This window comes from Leiobunum rupestre, chromosome 2 (assembly GCF_980474605.1).
Source record: "Leiobunum rupestre chromosome 2, qqLeiRupe1.1.hap1, whole genome shotgun sequence".
Lineage (NCBI taxonomy): Eukaryota > Metazoa > Arthropoda > Arachnida > Opiliones > Sclerosomatidae > Leiobunum > Leiobunum rupestre.
Genome location: NC_143385.1, coordinates 19,127,382 through 19,149,639, shown reverse-complemented (window position 1 = coordinate 19,149,639; position 22,258 = coordinate 19,127,382). Strand labels below are relative to the sequence as shown.

Genomic DNA, 22,258 nt, shown 5'->3' with positions numbered 1-22,258 from the left:
GGTTTTCAGTGTTACACCACTCTCTGATGCTCAGTATGTCTATCAAAAGGGCCAATCTACTGATATTATTATTCATGATATAATTAATTGCCTTGAACGTGCAATTGAGTTCAAAGAAATAGCGTTAGCTGTTTTTCTGGACATCGAGTGGGGCTTTTGATAAAGTATCTAAGGCTGTCATGCTTAAGGCTGCTAAGCGTTTCGGTATCAACGATACTTTCGCTTATGGGGTCGCGATAGCCTCCTTTCTTAGCGAATCACTGAGGGTGATCACATGCATGGGCTGCCCTTAAAGCGGGTGCTCTCTCTCAGGGCCTGCTGTGATGCTTGGTTGTGGACGAACTCTTGGTGAGGTTAGACGGGGATGATTGTCGTGGCTTCGGTTACGCCGACGACGCACAGTGGGGCAAACTGAACCCAAACCCGGCCAAAAGTCAAAAAAAAAATAGCGCGTATGAATTTAATTTTAATTTATAATATTTGTTTATAAACAACCGCACAATTTACCAGTGTTTGATTTTTGACTGCAAAATTTTATTCTCCACGTGGCTAGAGGTGAGCGGGCGCACCACTTTAAGCGGGTAAAAATGCCCGTGGGCAGAGTCCCTATGGGTACAATCCCTGTTAATGATGTTTGAAAAACGTGAAATGGGTCATATTTGGCTACGGGCTCTTGCCCGTTTACGATATCGGGCTTCCTCCTGAAAGGAAAGTGTTTTATCAAATGCAGGCCCCCAATGGCGCCCGTAAGAATACATTTTGCTGGCAGATTGGCGTTATTGTGTTTGAAATGTTTTTTAAGTGAAACAACGCGCTTATTATGAAGAATTTTAATAAGCGCAGGCGTTTTTACGTTCATACATGTATAATTTTGTACATCAAATCAAATTTAAAATTTAAGGGCTAACGCCTGTGTTTCGTAATGCAGCATGGTTTGTATCCGTGATAAAAAAATCCTATTGCTGAAGCCCGCGATAATAAAATACATATTACTGAGGCTCGCGATAATAAAATACATATTACTGAGGCTCGCGATAATAAAATACATATTACTGAACCGCCAAAAAATTACTTATACTAAAGATCTTTAAGGTGAAATCGAAGTACTGAAGCCCCAGATAATTAAGTCCTGTTACAGAAGCACGCGATAAACAACTATAATTTGCAAAGCCCGTGATCTTACAAGATAATGGTAAGACAAGTATAAAATTTGAACAGGTAATATAGCAGATAAATCGAGGTGCAGGTTATCAACGAAGCCCTCCTTAATGCGTATAAGGTTGTAAACTGGTACGGAACTCGGTTTTGGCTCCTTATCCGAATATTTTAGGAACTGGATCTGCCGAGCACTAGTTTTTCAAGTCCAAAAACCTAAATTTTGAAGTCTCAATTTCGCCGCTAGGTGACACAGCTTCAGAGTGGCGCACCCAGCCATTTTAAATGAAATAAATATGTAGTTTTTAGTCCATCTAACCATTATTTAATTTTAAAGAAAAAATGTATCGCGCGTCATAACGTCGTCTGGTCTGTCGTCTTCCCTCTCCCGACGAAAGGAAAGTGAGTCTCCACTGACTTTCGGAATCGACCTTTTCTAACTTTTATTCTCAAGGTAACAATAGGTGTTAAAGTGTAGCAAAGTTCTTAACTTTTAATTTTTATAATTTTAAAGTGAGTGTAGCCCAAGCAAGGAAGGTCCGCTACGACGACTGCGGTGCTGATTTACGCTAGTGTCTCTCACTCGCGGGGAAAAGTTAGTATAACCTTTTTCGGAATTGGGGGTTGAACGATCTTTAAGTTTGTAAATAAGTTATTTTCGGCACTATTATCCTGCTAAGCTGCATCTTTAAAGTAGGATGATTGCCATTAAAGGAAGATAAACACTTATCTTCGAGATATAAATTATATACTTCTGGCGTAGCTTATTTGGTTTATGAGTGAAGCGACGGCGAATAAATGGTTCATAAACGTGATTGACAGATTCAGGACACTAATGTAAATTTGCTATTTTTACACGATGGAAGCCAGGCTCTAGGGCTGTAATTTAGCAAACTCTATTTATCAGTGAATGAAATTCAGTATTAAATTTGCAATCCACTAATTTTAAAATGTTATTATTTGAGTTAATAGGCTTGGAAATACTACGTGTATGAAGCAATTTCTATAATGACAATTCCAGGAGGGGGGGGGGCGATATGAAATCTTAGTAAAATCGACAAAAACCAGTGAAACTACATAACTGCGGCGGACGAGCACAATTGTTTACGCACTGTGCAACAGTCTATTCCTAGCATATTCCTTGAACCAAGGTCATTACAGTATACCAAAGCGACCCCCGACGTTTTTTTTCTGTATTCATAGTATAGTAAAATTTTTTTTAGCAATACAGAACAGGGAGACTAATCGTTCAAGGTGAATTTGACTATAAAACATAATTAAAATAAGTATATGATAGCTGCCGGGGGCACAACAAATTTTAACTTTAATCTCAGACTAAAGACTTGCTAATTATTAATTCGAATGGCAGTAAGTACTAACTTGGAAATTAACACCTCGGGGTGGCGCTAGCAACATTAGTTACATGTTTCTTTATACTATAAGAGGTGAACTGGCCACGTGGGTAAGTGACGTGGACTGACGAAAAATGGTAAAACGTCCACCAAAAAAGGGTACATTAAGCTAAAAACTAAAAAATTCCAACAGTATTTTTGACTCGAAGGCCTATGTTGTCGGAGTGTTGTACATTTTTTGCTCGAAGACCTATCGGTCATTAACAAAGTTAATGAAACGTGCTTATTATATGTCATACAAAGTCGGATTACAAGTTGTTTCTTTTCTCAAACTGGGTTCAATACGCGCCACAATATGGTCGTCACCGTTACAATTACTTTTGGTCAGTTATGACATTATCATACCATTCACTCTAACAATTGAACTCACGGTTCTAGAGGGTTCAGAGAGACAGTAAAGTTCGCAAGAGACTAATCAAGGTCGAGAGATGTATAAGGACTACGCCCATCGGTGGGATACCAAAGGAAGTATGACCATCTCATGAGACCCTTAAATCCCCTCCCTCCCTCCCTAAATGCATCTGATAAGTCAAGATTGCCGTCTACGCGGCGCTCGCTACCTGATAGCAAGAATTAAGCATGTCGAGATCCGATACTTTTGAAAGTATTTCGAAATAAGAATCCTCAAATGAGTTTACATAAGATTGACTCAATACGTCACTTTAATATCAATTTAAACCATCTTTTTGTACCCATCCATTTTAAGATTATCTTTGTTATTATCCTAGATTTAAAACTTAAAACTCGTTTCTCTCAAATAAGGGTATTTAGATTCGCTTGAGTCTCGTTCTAAGGTAGCGCACTGCGTCTGCCTTTCCTTTTACTATATTTTTCTTAACTGTAAATGACGGAACATCAACCCACAGACAGACAGACACGGTGATAGTAAAACCCCTCCTAGGGGACATAGTTCCCTCGAATAGGTAAAATTTACTGACTTTAAACTAGGGCTCGGCATTATCCAACCGTTACCCACAAATTTAGCTGTTATTTTTGATTAATCGAAAAAAATACATTATTTTGTAACAAATTGATTACAATAACCAATAAAACAACGATAATTATTCAACAAACATGTTATGGAAATAGTTAATGCAAAAAATAATCGCAAAAAAATATATATCGGTTGATTATCTCTATCAACAGCTTTGAAATACATCCAGTTTAAATTCTCTATGCATATACAAAAATGTATATATTAAAAAATTTATTTATATTCGTAAACGTTTGTTCATATGCTATTCTTTTGGTAATGAAAATAAAACTTTTTATTTCGTAAGGCAGTTTTCACTTATAGCTTCGAATTTTTTTAAACCAAGTATAAATTATATTTACAAAAATTATGATTGGTTATATATTCCCGTCGGAAAAATCACGCCTCGTTTCATTTAATTCCTCATTCTCTGCAAAGAGTGTGAATAATATATTGTGGTAAAGCACTAACGGTTATTGATGTCTTAACCTCATACAGTGGCGTAGCCAGAAATTTGTCAAGGGGGGGGCGATTATGTTAATGTTGAGAAGGGGGGAATATTTAGTACAGTCAAAGGTAGGCCCAAGAGGGGGGGGTTAGACCCGGAAACCACCCCCTTGTTTATTCCACTGACCTCATAAATTGTTAAACCTAACCTTCCGTTCACTTAGCTCTACCAGGAGCGGGTCCATAGGGGGCAATCGAGGCGAACGCCCACCCCCTGCCTTAGAATACTTTCAAAACAATTTTTGTGCAATTCTTCAGGTTATTGAAGTAATTTATATTGATGAAGACTACAGAGTTTAGTTGTACAGTTGTTACAATGTAGTAATGTGTCTAAAACCTTGATTGGTTGTGGTTGATTATTTGCGTACGCAAATACCAGAGTAAAGCGGCAGCTAAACACGTGACTTGTTCTGCCTTTTCTGTCTACTTATCTTTAATTTTATTTTTTTCAAGTTTTAGAGACTAGAGCATATTAGTTGCGGAAAATTTATTAAGCTAACGAAAATGAGAGCCCCGGCCCTTGTTACAATTTCACGGCTCATATAATTTCAAAATAAATGTAAAATTCAATATACAGGGTGTTTCAGGAGTCAGTACAGTAACTTTGAGGTGTTATAGAGGTCGAGTAAAGATGTATGACTGTCTTTGTCGCGATCCTCTGCGCCGAATAGGAAAAGCGCTAGACAGCGTTAAAGTTTGGCCTAAAAACGCCTAAATGTAAGCTTCCAATGAACACAAGAACTCAGATAGAAAGCCGGTTTTAAAGGGGTAGTAGGAAATTGTACTACCACAAAAAACTCAAAATTTTCGAGTGCAAACAACTTTTATTTTTTAAAGCAAATGCTCAAAATGTCGTCCTCCAGCTCCTAAACAAAGTCAGCAGCATTGAAGAACACGCCAAACGGACGAATGATTGTACCCCAACGAATGCACGACAGCACATGTGCTGGTCGAAGGTTCTTTAAGGAAGGCCTGCAGAGACAATTGAGAAAATAGACCAACAGACCTTGAAATAACGTTTTTAGTCGAAGCAAAACAAATGAGTAGACATGTTGCTAGAAGAAATGTCCAGTCCTGTTTGGAAACCGCCTAGCAACAGGTCTAATCATTTGTTTCGCTGCGACTAAAAACGGTATTTAAAGGCCTGTAATTTCTCTATTAGTTTGAGATTACTACCCGTCATGGAGCGTTATCGATATACCCCTGAAGAACTTGCGGACATTCATTTTACGTACGGACGAGCGGATGGTAATGCAAATGTTGCTCAACAACTTTACCGTGAAAGGTACCCGAACAGAAATATCCCAAATCCAAGAACTTTTACGAACGTCCATCAGCGACTGCGCGAGACAGGTGCAACACGGGTAAGAAATTACTGTTAACTTTATTTTGAAGACGAGATATTTAGGATTTTTCTTTAGGCAATCAATCAAGACCTTGGCCGCCCAAGGGATATACGCAAACCCCGGATGGAAGCGGATGTCCTGCAGGCCTTTCATAACAACCCTTCAACCAGCACACGTGCTGTCGCGCATTCCTTGGGGTACAATCATTGGTCCGTTTGGCGTGTTCTTCACGGCAAAAGGTGCAAGATCTCAAAGCGACCGATTTCCCATTGCGCCTGGAGTTCGCACGATGGTTTTCCGAGCAAACCACCCAAGATCCTGTTTTTCCAAGATCTGTACTGTTTAGTGACGAAGCCACATTTTCCAGGGAGGGATATTCAACACGCACAACCAGCATGAATGGGCCCACGTCAATCCACATGCGACATTTACCCGTGGATTTCAAGAAATGTTTAGCGTAATTTTTTGGGCTGGAATCGTTGGAGATGTGTTAATTGGTCCGTACATGTTGCCGCCAAGACTAGATGGGACGACGTACATGGTTTTCCTTCGTGACGTCTTACCTGACCTTCTTGAAGATGTCCCGTTAGCAATTGTAAGACACATGTGGTTTCAGCATGATGGGGCTCCAGCTCACTTTTCCTTGCGGGTACGAGCGTTCCTCGACGAGCAATATCCAGGGAGATTGATTGGCAGAGGAGGTCCAGTCAGATGGCCTGCAAGATCACCGGATTTAAACCCACTTGACTTTTTCCTGTGGGGGTGGATGAAGGAACTTGTATACGAGACACCAGTGGAGACGGAAGTGGATTTGGTCGCAAGAATACACGCAGCTTCGGAAAATATTCGTACCACACTTGGAGTGTTTCAGGCCGTACGTTCATCCCTTCTTCATCGCTGCCGACTTTGTTTAGGAGCTGGAGGACGACATTTTGAGCATTTGCTTTAAAAAATAAAAGTTCTTTGCACTCGAAAATTTAGAGTTTTTTGTGGTAGTACAATTTCCTACTACCCCTTTAAAACCGGCTTTCTATCTGAGTTCTTGTGTTCGTTGGAAGCTTATATTTAGGCGTTTTTAGGCCAAACTTTAACGCTCTCTAGCGCTTTTCCTATTCGGCGCAGACGATCGCGACAAAGACAGTCATACATCCTTACTCGACCTCTATAACACCTCAAAGTTACTGTACTGACTTTTGAAACAACCTGTATGTCGCCAAGCTCACCCTTTTTCCCCCACCTTACAAAAATGTCTGCGGGTGCCCATGGTCGCCCCTCCTTACTAGATGGTCTGGATCCAACCCTGAGCTCTACTCGAAATTACATAAAAAGATTTTGACGGCAACTGCTTATCTTGGAGAGCTGAAAGCTACGCATTGCGAAAAAAGCATTCCAATTCCGGTCAGTTTCATATTTTGTTAAAATCCGGGACCTTTTAGTGTTAAAAATTCCGGTCCAACTTTGGTCCGTTAAGCTACGTTGAGACTATTGGTCTGAAACTGTCGGATCGTCAACTCTATCTTTGGCTTGAGATGGATGGTCAAAGGCAAGCCAAGGAGTTTATCCCTGGCCCGTCCAAGCAGAGAGGAAAAGAGTTACTCTCACTCTCTAAGACGAATATGAGATTGGTAACTGGCCTACTAACAGGCCATTGCCAACTTAACAGACACCTAAATCTTGTTGGTGTCAGTGATGACCCAATTTGTAGGGCTTGTCTAGCCGAGGAGGAAACTGCTGCTCACATTCTTTGTAGCTGTTACTATTATGCGGCTCAAAGGTTTGAGCATCTATGTATGCATCGGTTGGAGACGCGTGACTTCTTAAAGCAACTGTCGGCTCTAGTTGAGTTGCGTTCTGGCTCGACAGTTGTCGCCGCCGTGCAAATTTAAACAAGTTGATTAGGCACATTACCCAGCATAATTTACCTACATATGACGTGGCCCAAAAGCATCCTTTTACGTCATTGGGTATTCTTAATCACGTATCAGTAACGTAATATTTAAAACCATCTACCAGCTTTTATCACATTCCTAAATGCTTTTGTTCGACGGTTATTCGAACAAATTTCTCTAACTTAGGTGTTGTCATAAGTAAATGGACCAGAGTACATTTACAGTATATTTTTCGGGAACATTCCCAAAACTTCAATTTGTTCTCTTCTGATCAATTTGATAGCTTTTGTAGCGTTTCTTAATTCCTGATTAATTACTTCTAATCACTCATACGTTAAGGGACTTCATGGTTTAAGTACAGTGATAGGATATTTTGTGGGACATTAAATTTGGTGAATTTACATATGACGACTCCTAACAATGTACAATGAAAGGATATTTCTCGCAGCCATTTCCATAACTTGGCATTATATACTTCTGATCACAACTACTTAGGGCACTTGGATGGCTTTTAAGTGTCTCATAATATCTGATTATTTACTTCTACTCACAACACACTAACAAGGAGAGTACCCGAGGTGTTTATTGCCGATTTAGTTCAAAGTCGGCCGTAATGTAGACCTATATGAGGTATGAAATTTCCCAAAAGGAGACGTTGCACTACCCATTCGATTTGCCATGGCAACCGAAAATGTTTTTGACCACTTACAACCAAAATAAGATTTTTTTCCTTATTTTACCCAAACTTTGTTACAAACTTACCCTAAAATGTTTCAATTTACCCAAACTTGATGAAATTTACCTAAATGTGGTCCAAATTACACATTTCGTGATTTTAAAAAATTTTCAAAAATTTTCGTAGCTAGGACCCTGTGAAACCGAGAAAATCCCATGCTTTTTTAAATGGAGATTTTATTGTTTTAAGTGATCAAAAATATTTTCGGTGGCCATAGCAAATCGAATGGGTAGTGCAACGTCTCCTTTTGGGAAATTTCATATCCACCCAAAACCCATTCGGTTAAAAATTGCAAGGTCCTTTTAAACAAAAACGTCACGTCCTATATTACTTTAGGCCACAAAAGTAGTGAAATCAAATAACGGGCAAGATCTGTAATTATATTCCCATAAACGTCGTAAACTGGACTTATTTATCGACAAGTGATGTGCTCTGAAGTAATATGCTAGACCTTGCGCGTCCTAAGTGTTTTACTGAGTTAAAATCCTTTGTACAACCATAAAACATTCATTTCAAAGAGAATGGATAATATTAGAAGAGACAAGTTTTCTAAGCTTAGCTGTAACGATTCTAATGATACAATATCAGTTAAATAATTTACCAAGTTAATTAAAGAAAAAGGTCAATATACGATAAAACGTTTTCTTAAGAATGTTTAAAGAGTGAACAAATCATAAAATTTACAACGTAGCGGACGAAAGGCAAGCATAAATATCAAGAATTAGTTTCTAAAAACGGTGTAGATGGCCGTATTACTTAATCACGGGACCATTTCGACCTCCCGACTTTTAAGTTTTCTTTCGTTCTCGAAAAGCGTGGCCCGGCTTGTTTATTTTATTTATAGGAGCATATATTGTTCAGATCGAAATATATTATCTACTTGATTTACTCTTTTACCTTAAAAGCATAGTAAACGAGTTTCAATAATCAGAGTCAACATAACTTGGCTGTGAAATAGACATTCGCACGGGTTTAATTCTTGTCTCGCTCAAAGTAGCACCCTGGCCAACCGAGACAAATTAAAAACGCTCGATAAAATTACTGAAACTGTCCGTACTAGTGGTACTCGAACATTTCTGAACGTTATCGATAGGTGGCGGTGCGACTATTTAAACTGGCCAATTACTGAAAGCAGACAATTTGTTGACTGCAGTGACGTAATCACTGCAGTCAACAACTTGTCTGCTTTATTTGATTATGGTTTTAAGGTAAAAGAGTAAATTTAAACCAAGTAGATAATGTATTTCGATCTAAACAATATAGTTGATACACTGCGATTCTAATATTAGCCATTCTCTTTGAAATGTATTATGGTTGTACAAAGGATTTTAACTCATTAAAACACTTAGGACGCGCAAGGTCTAGCATATTACTTCAGAGCACATCACTTGTCGATAAATTAGTCTAGTTTATGACGTTTATGGGAATATAATTACAGATCTTGCCCGTTATTTGATTTCACTACTTTTATGGCCTAAAGTAATATAGGACGTGACGTTTTTGTTTAAAAGGACCTTGCAATTTTTAACGGAATGGGTTTTGGGTGGATTTTACGCCTCTTTGTTTATAACAATAGCAGTGAAGTTATTATAGTACCTTCAAAGGTAACAAAGCGGAAATAATATTTCTAAACAAAATTGGAAAGTGAACTTTCCCCTATTTGGAATATTGAGAACTAACTAGCTCTTTCGCCAACATTGTTTACGTTTAGATATTGTTTACGTTAATTTTTTGAAAACGTGACGACATTTTGCTCTTTAATTCATTTTTTAATGTTAATAAATAATCTTGTACGATTGTTATTAAACTTTACACGTTTTGAACTGTGTTTATTACTCATTGGCATCGTTTACCGCCCTCTGGTGGCACACTGCCCACCCTGACACTGGCGAGACACTTCGAACTCACTGCACCTCTTTCACTTAGAAACAACCTATAAATCAGTAGCATTTGAATGTTTAATCTATTTCCCTAGGACAAGATCTGTAATTATATTCCAATAAACGTCATAAACTGGACTTATTTATCGACAAGCCCTATGGCGGACAACCCCCCCCCCCTGACACTCGCAAGACTATTGTTTTCGAACTCAGCGCCCCTTTTTACCTACAATCCACCTATAAATATGTTGCATACATAGTTTCCAAGTATATCCTTCATAGCGGGCATTTTAACCTTTAAGACTATTTTTTCGAACACAGCGCCACTTTTTCACCTAGAATCAACCATCAAACCTTTTGCATTATTTTTTTAAATCGCTGGTCGCTCCGGTTTAGTATTTCTTATGTGTTTATTACTCCATGGTTTCGTTACCGACTCGCTGAACTGTAGATTTGTCACCATAGCTCAAGAACTATACTAGATATGAACTTCTCCTTTGGTAGGACACAGTGGGAGCTTAATTTGAAAATGTATACCAAATTCCATTTAAATCGGTTCAGTAGTTTTTGCTGTAGAGCGGTCTGCGAGGAGAAGATGGAAGAAGAAACAAAAAAGAAAAATTAAGCCTTACTTTGCACCATTACTACGAAAAGTCTCCTCAACCCTGTTCGATGGAATTCTTATATGTTTGTCGCGTGCCTGTAACCTTTCTAAAGATACATCATTTGTTTTGATACGATCTATAGTTTTTGAGATACGAGGTGGTAAAATCGGCTTCATTCTGACTCGAGATAATAAAGCAAGTCCTCGGGTAGGTGCTCTACTCTACCGGACCTTGCATAGGGACCACCGTCCCTTTTGATTTCATAAAGGTCTACATTACGCCCGACTGTGAACAAAATCGGCAATAAACACCTCGGGTACTCTCCTTGTTAGTAAACTCGAAATCCAACTTGGGTTCATTTACATCGTATTATACAATAAATAGGATCGCCCATACATACCCTTAAAATATTATTGGCACAACAAACCAGTAAAATATTATTGGCACAACAAACCAGTAAAATATTATTGGCACAACAAACCAGTAAAATATTATTGGCACAACAAACCAGTAAAATATTATTGGCACAACAAACCAGTAAAATATTATTGGCACAACAAACCAGTAAAATATTATTGGCACAACAAACCAGTAAAATATTATTGGCACAACAAACCAGTAAAATATTATTGGCACAACAAACCAGTAAAATATTATTGGCACAACAAACCAGTAAAATATTATGGCCACGGCACCCCCCGTAAAATATTATGGCCACGGCACCCCCCGTAAAATATTATGGCCACGGCACCCCCCGTAAAATATTATGGCCACGGCACCCCCCGTAAAATATTATGGCCACGGCACCCCCCGTAAAATATTATGGCCACGGCACCCCCCGTAAAATATTATGGCCACGGCACCCCCCGTAAAATATTATGGCCACGGCACCCCCCGTAAAATATTATGGCCACGGCACCCCCCGTAAAATATTATGGCCACGGCACCCCCCGTAAAATATTATGGCCACGGCACCCCCCGTAAAATATTATGGCCACGGCACCCCCCGTAAAATATTATGGCCACGGCACCCCCCGTAAAATATTATGGCCACGGCACCCCCCGTAAAATATTATGGCCACGGCACCCCCCGTAAAATATTATGGCCACGGCACCCCCCGTAAAATATTATGGCCACGGCACCCCCCGTAAAATATTATGGCCACGGCACCCCCCGTAAAATATTATGGCCACGGCACCCCCCGTAAAATATTATGGCCACGGCACCCCCCGTAAAATATTATGGCCACGGCACCCCCCGTAAAATATTATGGCCACGGCACCCCCCGTAAAATATTATGGCCACGGCACCCCCCGTAAAATATTATGGCCACGGCACCCCCCGTAAAATATTATGGCCACGGCACCCCCCGTAAAATATTATGGCCACGGCACCCCCCGTAAAATATTATGGCCACGGCACCCCCCGTAAAATATTATGGCCACGGCACCCCCCGTAAAATATTATGGCCACGGCACCCCCCGTAAAATATTATGGCCACGGCACCCCCCGTAAAATATTATGGCCACGGCACCCCCCGTAAAATATTATGGCCACGGCACCCCCCGTAAAATATTATGGCCACGGCACCCCCCGTAAAATATTATGGCCACGGCACCCCCCGTAAAATATTATGGCCACGGCACCCCCCGTAAAATATTATGGCCACGGCACCCCCCGTAAAATATTATGGCCACGGCACCCCCCGTAAAATATTATGGCCACGGCACCCCCCGTAAAATATTATGGCCACGGCACCCCCCGTAAAATATTATGGCCACGGCACCCCCCGTAAAATATTATGGCCACGGCACCCCCCGTAAAATATTATGGCCACGGCACCCCCCGTAAAATATTATGGCCACGGCACCCCCCGTAAAATATTATGGCCACGGCACCCCCCGTAAAATATTATGGCCACGGCACCCCCCGTAAAATATTATGGCCACGGCACCCCCCGTAAAATATTATGGCCACGGCACCCCCCGTAAAATATTATGGCCACGGCACCCCCCGTAAAATATTATGGCCACGGCACCCCCCGTAAAATATTATGGCCACGGCACCCCCCGTAAAATATTATGGCCACGGCACCCCCCGTAAAATATTATGGCCACGGCACCCCCCGTAAAATATTATGGCCACGGCACCCCCCGTAAAATATTATGGCCACGGCACCCCCCGTAAAATATTATGGCCACGGCACCCCCCGTAAAATATTATGGCCACGGCACCCCCCGTAAAATATTATGGCCACGGCACCCCCCGTAAAATATTATGGCCACGGCACCCCCCGTAAAATATTATGGCCACGGCACCCCCCGTAAAATATTATGGCCACGGCACCCCCCGTAAAATATTATGGCCACGGCACCCCCCGTAAAATATTATGGCCACGGCACCCCCCGTAAAATATTATGGCCACGGCACCCCCCGTAAAATATTATGGCCACGGCACCCCCCGTAAAATATTATGGCCACGGCACCCCCCGTAAAATATTATGGCCACGGCACCCCCCGTAAAATATTATGGCCACGGCACCCCCCGTAAAATATTGTGGCCACGGCACCCCCCGTAAAATATTGTGGCCACGGCACCCCCCGTAAAATATTATGGCCACGGCACCCCCCGTAAAATATTATGGCCACGGCACCCCCCGTAAAATATTATGGCCACGGCACCCCCCGTAAAATATTATGGCCACGGCACCCCCCGTAAAATATTATGGCCACGGCACCCCCCGTAAAATATTATGGCCACGGCACCCCCCGTAAAATATTATGGCCACGGCACCCCCCGTAAAATATTATGGCCACGGCACCCCCCGTAAAATATTATGGCCACGGCACCCCCCGTAAAATATTATGGCCACGGCACCCCCCGTAAAATATTATGGCCACGGCACCCCCCGTAAAATATTATGGCCACGGCACCCCCCGTAAAATATTATGGCCACGGCACCCCCCGTAAAATATTATGGCCACGGCACCCCCCGTAAAATATTATGGCCACGGCACCCCCCGTAAAATATTATGGCCACGGCACCCCCCGTAAAATATTATGGCCACGGCACCCCCCGTAAAATATTATGGCCACGGCACCCCCCGTAAAATATTATGGCCACAGCACCCCCTTAAAATATTATTATGTAAACGGTGCAAAAGAATACTTACATTTCGCAGTATTTGCAAATTGCCATTTCATTTTCCACAAGAAAATGCTGCCACATAACGCTGCGGTTCTTCCTTTTCTTACTACCATCATCAGTCGTATCACGATAAGTACTTTCCGCCATTCTATTTGGTTACCACGAATTAGGTATTTGTTACTTCTCCGTAAATGTATTAACCAGAACTAATTTGAAACAAACAGTACAATCAGCTAACACGAATATTTCGATAAACATTCTTATTTTGCGAATACATACGCTATTATGTCGAAAGGTCAGTAACGTTATCTACTCCAAAATATACGGAAAAATATTTAAAAATAATCCAAACTTAGGGATACTTAACCGAAAGAAAATGTTCCACCTTTGTATCTCTAACATAAAGATTTATTTATTTGACTGTCTTAAAAAAAGAATTAATCGTAAAGATTTTAAACATTGAATTTTTTTTTAATGACGAATAGACGTTTTATGTTTTAGAAATATGAATATTTTGAATGATTAACCATTTCTACGGGTCAAAATACGTTTACTTTGGAATAAAATAATCTTATCGCGGATAATGTGAAACGATTAACGGTACCGCAGAAGAGCATACATTATTTTATTAATGGGAAGTGCAGACACCCTCTATAAGTGGATAACCGTCGACTGAACGCCGAGCCCTACTTTAAACGGAGCTTAAAAATTCTTAACAAGAGTTTTAAGAATAAAATAATCAGGCCTACCTGACAAAAAATCTTCACCGTACCAATGGTTTTAGAAATATATTTGTTTAATTTTATTAACCTCAGCTTCAGCAGTGCTACTGAAGGCAAAAGATATCACAATTTATAAGAAAATCTTAAGTGCTCAACATTTCATTTTGAACCAATTGTACAAATATTTACCAAAAAAGTTTTGATATAAAGATTTCATTTAAAGTTTATCAACGTTATTTTTTAAACATAAACACTGCCTTCTTTACCACCTTTGAGCACAAGTTGGCTTCTTCCCCACCTGTCTTCTAATTGGTCATCATTTTTTGCTGTGTCTATTTGCGGTCGTCACGCATCAGTTGCTCTTATGAAAACAGTCTACGCTAAGTCAGAGTGAATTTTATTATCAGCTTTCATCTAGGTTTAGTACCGCATCGTGAATCTGATGACCACTTACGAACAGAAATCCGGGTGGTGATGAATTACGCGGAGTACGTTCAACAACTCTTTTCGGACGCCAACATAGCATTCGGCACTTACGGCCGGCTCGGTGACTCTCTCCAATCGTGTCAGTTCTACGCGTCGCAAAGTAGACTATTCGGCAGGAACGTGAGCCAAGGAGAAATGGCCGTCTTCCTGCGGATATTCGACCCCGGACAAAGAGGGGCGTTCCTCTACTCAAACATGGCAATCGGTCTGGCCCGAATCATGAAAGTGTCCGTTACCAGAGAAATGGCTTCGCTGCAATGCGAAAGTAGCTGGAATGGAGTTATTAGCGTGCAACAACTTTGTTACATGAGTTTCTACCTACAAGACATGGTTACCGCGCAACAAATGAACCAAGTCCGATTACGCCTTGAATGCAATCAACCCGGTGGCGTCAGTTTTGTTGATTTTGTGCGTTGGCTGTTTGAATTACGCTGAGCGGAAAATCCCAGGGATTCGTTATTTATTTTTGGAAATTTTATCCTCATTTCTGTGATATTTGTTTACACTATTGTCGTAGTCTAATCCTTTTATAATTGTATTGTTTATCTTTTCCATGCTGTATTTAAATCATAGAAATTTTAAATAAATATTTTATTTGGTTTTCAATTTAATACCAGTTTAAAAAATGTGTGTCCATAATTTAATATTTATCAAAAAATTTAAATTCAACCTGGTCTCCGCGGGATCTGGATTTATCCTCCATCGCCACCTTATATTTTAGCCTTAGACCAAGAAGGCCAAGTGTACTGAGGTCTACGAAACGTATGTATCTACGAAGCCTACGAAAACCTAACTTTAATATGTGTATATTGAAATTGAAAAATAATATATAGGAACGATAAAAAGGCACTGCATAATGACCATATTACGTCTATGATATATCAGAAAATATATTTCTTGTGGGTAGAGAACCGTCAAAAATATATTAACACATTTTTAGCAACTGTTGGTTGCCAAAGGAATAATTAACTTCCAAAATAATGATGGATCAACGTATTTCACATTCCTTCAACCAGGATAAACAGACGCTAGAAGTGAGTTGCTTGTAATAAAAATAAGAATGGCGTATCGCGTGTTAGCAGACAATGTTTAATCCACTACTAAAAATTATCTAAATTCCGGGTTTATTTTATTCGGGATTGTAACGTGTGGGACAAATTCACTCCATTAGTCCACCTGATTAATCAGGGTGAGATATGTGAAACGGCCACGGGAGATACGTGGGGACAGGGGTTGGGACACCCGTGGCGGAAGTATTCCGACCACCCGCTGGGGGATTGGTACGCCACTACTCGCGGCTATTTTCCGGGTTTCAAAACAAACTGAATTGATCCTCGAAAAATGCACGCAGTGATTTTAGGTTTGAACTGAAATTCAATAGCTCGAAATTTGCACTATCTAATTTTCAGACCATGCATCCTCTTTTTCTTCAGATGATTATGTCAGGACTTCCATAGGATTAGTTGATTTTTATCAAAGGTCAATACATGAACAGACACTATAGCGCTAGGGAGATATGGCACTTTTCTTTATGTCGCCTTTATAATTGGTGGAGTACTTTAAAAACAGTACTTTAAAATTCCCATCACCGGTCAATCCCCGAAGTAGCAACTACATCAAAACAAGATAGTGACAACTCCGGACTTACTAGCGCATCCGACACATCTGAATCCAATACTGCCTGAACAGTATGAAATACAGTATTATCAATTTCCGAAAAAGTTAATTCTACAGTAGAATAAATTGGGATTGAACACGTGTTGTGAGTATCATCTTGGCAATACTCGTGATACGGCACTGGATCCGGATTTAATTTGGTTGGACCTTTGCCGCCAGGAAAATGATATGAACACACATACCTTGAAAGATATAAATAAATGAAGCTCTTACGTATGAACAATTAATTAGCTTATAATATAATACCTGTGCTTTGTTATTTTATCCAGTGTTAAAAAATCTGGTCGAGAACAAGCTGAAATCCATCGCTTGCATTTCTCTAATTGGGTCTTTGGTTTTGGGAATGTAATGAAGTATATTCCTAACATATAATCCCTGTCCGATAACAGGGAATCATTCTTGCTGCCTTTATAGCAGCAATTTACCATTTTTTGGATTTTAACAAGATTAAATATTATAGCAAATTATTTATGATAATATAAAAATACTAGCCTAGGCTTAAGGCAGGCTCGTCTTCAGAAGTTCAGAGCAAACGGAAACTTTGGAACCGGAAACATTCCGCGACTTCAGGCGCCGGCACTATGTCGGAGGCTAACTCGCTTGACTGGCGATACGAGAAGTGAATGTCACCTAGGATTTCTGTATTAAAACAATAAGAGCCTCTCTAGCCTTTGCTAATGCTTCCAGGTGAGAGTGGTTTTTAGCAAAAGCTCGGGGGCGGGTTTTTAAAGCAAGACTGCGCTTCCCTTCTCTCCTTCTTCCAAGCTAGGACTATTCAAGAGAGAAAACAGACAAATCTCCTCGGGTATCTGGCGAAAAACATCCATTTTCAAAATGAACACATATTGTGGTGGATTTTAAAAAAGACAGTCGATAGAAGATGAATTTTTCATTGAAAAGTTGAACGAGAAAAACGATACATTCCGACGCCGGGAATCGAACCCGGGCCTTCTGAGTGAGAGTCAGAGATCCTAACCACTAGACTACGCCGGACTAGAACTTACGTTCTTTAAAATTACTTTCAAGAGGATACTCTCCTAGCTGGCCCTCTTCCAAGCGCTCATTTTTTTAAGACCAATTGTTTATAAATAACTCATTGGCTTTAACGTTTCAATTTTTGACACATCCTTCGCTTTTAAAGTCGTGATAGCTTAGAACTGCTCGTCCGTACGGCGCCCGTAGGTTTTAGAGGTAAGCAAACATGACGAAAACCACTGTTTACATCTTCTTATAGTTGTTCAGTATTGTGGAATTCGTATTGTATTTAGTGCAGGGCCATAACCAGGTAAGCGTTAACGCAAGATGGGGATTTTTTATAAATACTTTTTTTAAACATGCATAAGATTTTCTGAAATTAAAGATGTGGTTTGCAAATACACATTAATAAAATAATAAGTTTTTCGTTACCTTTACGAGTAATATTTTACACTTCCACAGCATTAAGTGAATCCCTCGCTCTCAAGGCAACTGTCGCTATTCCGATTGGGTTTAATAAGACCAATGTTTGGCTACTGGGTGCAACTTTTAGAGCTAACGTGACTTCACCAAATTTGGTTCTTCTCTCGCAAAAGCATCTAGTTAAAGTACATAATGTTATTTATAATATAAAAACTGCGAATTTCGACAATAATTTAAGATCGATGTTTCATGTAATGCATATTTGCATTTATTTTATTGCAAAATATTGTGAGGCCTTGCTTTAAATTATCAAAATGTTAACGGCGACGGGAAATTATTCTCGTAAATTTATCGCGCGGCCTTAGGGAATATTCTTTTAACAAAATTTCGATAATCTATCGTTTAATTAAAATCAGCCCGATTCCGTTAAAATTATAAACCAAAAAGCGAACGGTCGTTATAATACCCTCTGTAGATATTTCTTTCATTAAAATTTGCTTTGTATTATTTTAAATTGGCAAACTTGTACTGTAAAAAGGGTTTAATTCAATTGTGCATTGTTATAGTACGTCTAACTCACTGTGGTAACTACTTAACTTATGGTATTCTGAATAAATTAAAATTGGTCGTTTCGTCTCAATTATTTTAATTATAATTAAAATTTTATACCGGGCGGGATAGAACTGGGATAACATTTTTAACAAATAACTCTAAATTGCGGAGAAATATCTTTAAGGGTTATCTCGAGAAATTAATACCACTAGGGACAATTCTTCCGAGGAGAGGTATATTTTGGCTTGCCAACTTGTTACGATTATATGATTATAAAAATTCAACTTTGTTTAAATACTTCTGTAATAGATTACACTAAACAAATAGTACAATTCATTATAATTAAACTGTAATCAATATAATCCCACGCGACTCTAAAATTTGACTTCCGCAATTACACTTTTTCCATTATGAAAATTATAGGCAATAAGTAAAACACCAATTATTATTTCTTAAATGGAAAAATGTATCACAAATTATTTCAAAATTTCAACTTTAATTTCATTTTCAATTTCAGATCGTTCTTCATTATTTTTCTTGTAATTTAAATAAATTTAAATGAATAACTTAAAGCCGAAGGCCGGGTAGAAAGTTTTTAAAATAACTGTCAATCTTCACGTAATTTCTTTTTAAAAGGATTTTAAATTTGTTTTAGGTGATTTTTAATATTAACTGGAGGCAGAGCATCTTTCTTCTACCGCAATGCCAGAAGTTCGACTTTCAGATCATTCACAGAGTCGTTCGAAGATAAAATTAATTTGGTCTTCTTCGTAACCTGTGGTTTCCCCGAAGCTTTTCAGATAACAGTAGAATTAAAAAGTATCCGGATTTATGTTATTTGTTTTGTAACTAATGGTACAATTTGCAAACTTAAAAACGAGGCATACAAGAAAAAAAATACTAAATTATCATTTTCACCATATCAAGCTATATTTAATTTATAATGCCTTACTTAATTAAACAAAACTGGTAAATATACGATTGTTTGTAACCAATTAATTAGCAGTGCCCGATTAAGACCCTGGAAGGGGGGGGGGGGGCTCTAGGCACCAGACCATCGGGGGCCACTTTAGTAGCGGAGATAAGGAGGGAGGCTAACCAAACCAAATTTTCCTAGTTGACGACATCGAAACGAATTACTAATTTGGATGTGAGCGCTGCATGGCACATATTTGGCCAAATCTATTATTATTATTATTATTTCTTTATTGTGCAATAATTTTAGTTTTAGAACAAACAGTAGACAAAAACTGCGCACAGCATATTCCCCCTACCTCTTTGTGTAATAATATGGGAATAAGAACGTATAACTAGGACGTCTCAAACCCGGAACCGGTTTTCTCAACAAAAACTTGAGCGGAACGCGCGCGCAACCATAATCATTTAATATATTTGACATATTTAAGAAGGCTAGTAAGAATGTCTAAGATCTTAATTAGAAGTTTTGTAAGATATTATTTAAAATGTGAGTAAGCTATTATTTATAATGTGAGTAAGCTATTATTTATAATGTGAGTAAGCTATTATTTATAATGTGAGTAAGCTATTATTTATAATGTGAGTAAGCTATTATTTATAATGTGAGTAAGCTATTATATATAATGTGAGTAAGCTAGTCTTTATAATGTGAGTAAACTATTATTTATAATGTGAGTAAGCTATTATTTATAATGTGGGTAAGCTTTTCATTATAATGTGAGTAATCTATTCTTTATAATGTGAGTAAGCTATTATTTATAATGTGAGTAAGCTATTATTTATAATGTGAGTAAGCTATTATTTATAATGTGAGTAAGCTATTATTTATAATGCGAGTAAGCTATTATTTATAATATGAGTAAGCTATTATTTATAATGTGAGTAAGAATTTTTTTTTCTCCTATCTTGTGCCGGCCACGTTCTTCCCTCCCCCAAAGGCGACAGAAAAACACACAAAAATTTTCCCATCGAGATCACGACAATGAGAGCTCCACACACTCGCTTCGCTCGCTCGTTCCGCTAAATGAAAGTGCGATGATCAACATTGAATTGAATTGAATTTTTTTTATTGCTGCAAAATAACATGATCAGGTTATCACTTTTTACAATTTTACAGAATTTACATTATTATAAACATTTAGATAATAATTAAAAATTATGCTTTTCCACCATCTTCCGACAATAACGTTAGTCCGTTCTATTTACATTCATATTTTGACAAGATTAAATTAAAATAGTTCATGTACATCAAACGTTTACCGTAACAACAAAACTAAGAGTTAAAACAAAACAAATAATTAAAAAATGTGCTAAATGAAACAAAATTATTATAATAGGATATCATTATAATAACAAATATTTTCTAAAACTGCTTACAGTTTCATGAAATATATTTAAGTTTATATTATGAACATTATAGGTATTCTGAATATTCTACATAAAAAATGTTACCGTTTCTGGTGGTAATTTGAGTTACTCTAAATTTTAAACATTTTATGAAATTTACACAATTGACGTCATTATGAATTATTTGAAAAAGAAAAATAAGTTCAATATATTTTAAACGACTTTTTATTGTTAGAAGATAATATTTTTTTAATAATAAGCATATCTTATCTGTACTCTTTCGGCTTGTTTAACATTATATGCACTACCTCCCCCAAGATAACAGAACAATACTCGATTCTTGAACAAATGAAACTGGTGTATAGCGTTCTAAATATTTTACTTGTTTTTAGTTTTCTATAAATCCTAAGAATTGCATACATTTTACTAGTACATTGTGAATTTAAATTTCCAATATGAGCCCAAAGTATGATAATAATAATAAGCTTTAAAAGTTGCATCCAGTAGCAAAACATTGGTCTTCATAAACCCCTGGGAATAGTGGCATATTTTCGACAGTTGCCAGGTGCGCGAGGGATCCACTTAATGCTGTGGTAGTATAAAATATTACTTGTAAAGGTAACGAAAATCTTAGGAAAATGCTATTAATGTGTATTTGAAAACCACATCTTTAATTTCAGAAAATCTTATGCATGTTTAAAAAAAATATTTATAAAAAATCCGAAAAACTGTTAATGACTGCTTAAAAAATCCCCATCTTGCGTTAACGCTTACCTGGTTATGGCTCTGCACTAAATACAATACGAATTCCACAATACTGAACAACTATAAGAAGATGTAAACAGTGGTTTTCGTCATGTTTGCTTACCTCTAAAACCTACGGGCGCCGTACGGACGAGTAGTTCTAAGCTATAACGACTTTAATAGCAAAGGATGTGACAAAAATTGAAACGTTGAAGCCAATGGGTTATTTATAAACAATTAGCCTTAAAAAAAGAGCGCTTGGAAGAGAGCCAGCTAGGAGAGTCTATCTTGTTGAAATTAATTTCAAAGAACGCAACTGACAGTCCGGCGTAGTCTAGTGGTTAGGATCTCTGACTCTCACTCAGAAGGCCCGGGTTCGATTCCCGGCGTCGGAATATGTATTTTTTATCGTTCAATGTATCATTCATCTTCTATCTACTGTCATTTTAATATCCACCAAAAATGTGTCAATTTTGAAAATGGATAGTTTTTGCCATATACCCGAGGAGATTTGTCTGTTTTCTCTCTTGAATAGTCCTAATCGATATATGAATTAAGTTGGCTCACTCTTTTCTTCTTTTGCGAAAATTTCTTATTCAATATTATCGACTTACAAAGCGACCAAAGGCCACAACGAGAAAAAGATATGTTACATAATAGCTTAGAAGATATAATAAACAGTTAAGGATAAGCTAAATTAA

At 38.4% G+C, this 22,258-nt stretch overlaps 2 non-coding genes across 2 annotated transcripts; one reads left to right on the top strand and one right to left on the bottom strand.

Annotated features, from left to right (window-relative positions):
• Positions 1 to 17,459: 17,459 nt before the first annotated feature.
• On the bottom strand, positions 17,460 to 17,531 carry TRNAE-CUC (transfer RNA glutamic acid (anticodon CUC)). Its single transcript has one exon. It is a non-coding gene; the product is annotated as a tRNA-Glu (tRNA).
• Positions 17,532 to 21,880: 4,349 nt separating this feature from the next.
• Positions 21,881 to 21,952, top strand: TRNAE-CUC (transfer RNA glutamic acid (anticodon CUC)). Its single transcript has one exon. It is a non-coding gene; the product is annotated as a tRNA-Glu (tRNA).
• The last annotated feature ends 306 nt before the right edge of the window (positions 21,953 to 22,258 follow it).